We start from the raw sequence: 1,330 nt of genomic DNA, 5'->3' as shown, positions 1-1,330 counted from the left end.
TGCCACCTGCCTCATGTCCAAGGGCACACAAAAAGACTGCCGTTTTTGGTAGAAGGCCGCTGGGGGAATACCAACTTACAAAAGAAATACTTGTGAAAGGGAAGTACATACAAGTCCAGGAAATATTTCTTTTTCCTCATGTACTTCTTGTTCGAATGAGAACAAACCATGGTAACTTATTCTGACTGCAGTGTTGTCGGCAAGATGTCATCCTCTTCTTTGCTGAGCTGGTCAATCATTGTAGATTCCTCTGAAGACTTGGCCCGGAGCCCTACACCACTTATTGAAGGCACTTCCTCTTCTCACCAACTAAGGACAGTAGTAATTATCTTCCCCTGGGGACATAAGTTTATGCTTATGAAATTCAGAACTATAAATGGTCCAAATTTGGGAAAATGAAAAAAATTATAGTGTAGTATAATATATAAAATACTATGATACTAACATTGGGGATTACTTTTTTACCTTTTTTTTCTCTTTTGAACATAAACTCAAGATTTTACTGTCTTCATAATAAAAGATGACACTGAGAATTGGATCACTTGGCCCTTTCTCTTCTTATATCCTCCCAGTTCAAAATGCATCTTTTAATAGCCTTAGACCTGCAGTTGGGCTCAACCACTCAAGCCTTAGCACAATCTTTTTTGCAGTTTTAGCCCTTTTCTGGAAAATCGGTTTAGTCTGCCCACCATAGCCACTCTGCTTCCTGTCATAACGCCGCTTTCCCTGGGCATACAGAGAATCCTTGCTCTTCTTGTACTGTGTCACTTTGTGGGGTTGGTGCTTGCCACCCTTCTTACAGAAAGTCCGACAGGTTTTAGGAACATTCACCATGTTTGCGTGAGCGCTATCAGCATAGAAAGACAGAGGCCGGGCAGGAAACAGAAGTATATAGCACTTTTTTACTTTTCTTCTGACAAGGGCACCACGGTGGAGAGTGGATTGTGTCGTAAAGCCAGATGGCTTTGTAATTGATGGCTTTTGTACTTGCTAGTCAAGTGTACTTAGGTTAATTTCTTAACGTCATTTGTCTCCTATATAACACCATTTACAGCAGTAGGATTAAATGTGAGTGGAGGACAAGGATGCTGCTAAACACTAGCAGATGCCAGGAGCATACTCTGCCCCTCAAGTTTTGACAATCAGAAATGTCAAACACTGCTTGGGTGCTGAAATCATCCCTGGCTGAGCACCATGGTCATAGAGAAAGACACCTTGGACTTGGAGAATGGAAAGTGGGCTCCGCTAGTTATAACACCTACTTAAATTTTGCTTTTCTCAATTTTAAAATGTAGAGGTTAAGCAAGATGATCTTTAAGGTGATTTCTAC

The 1,330-nt window shown here is 41.1% G+C and overlaps 1 pseudogene; it reads right to left on the bottom strand.

Moving 5' to 3' along the window:
- Nucleotides 1–491: 491 nt before the first annotated feature.
- Nucleotides 492–834, bottom strand: LOC117079053 (annotated as a pseudogene).
- Between the last annotated feature and the right edge of the window lie 496 nt (nt 835–1,330).

The sequence above is a fragment of the Trachypithecus francoisi genome, unplaced genomic scaffold (assembly GCF_009764315.1).
Source record: "Trachypithecus francoisi isolate TF-2019V2 unplaced genomic scaffold, Tfra_2.0 Lachesis_group7, whole genome shotgun sequence".
NCBI lineage: Eukaryota > Metazoa > Chordata > Mammalia > Primates > Cercopithecidae > Trachypithecus > Trachypithecus francoisi.
This window is presented reverse-complemented; position numbering and strand designations above follow the sequence as displayed.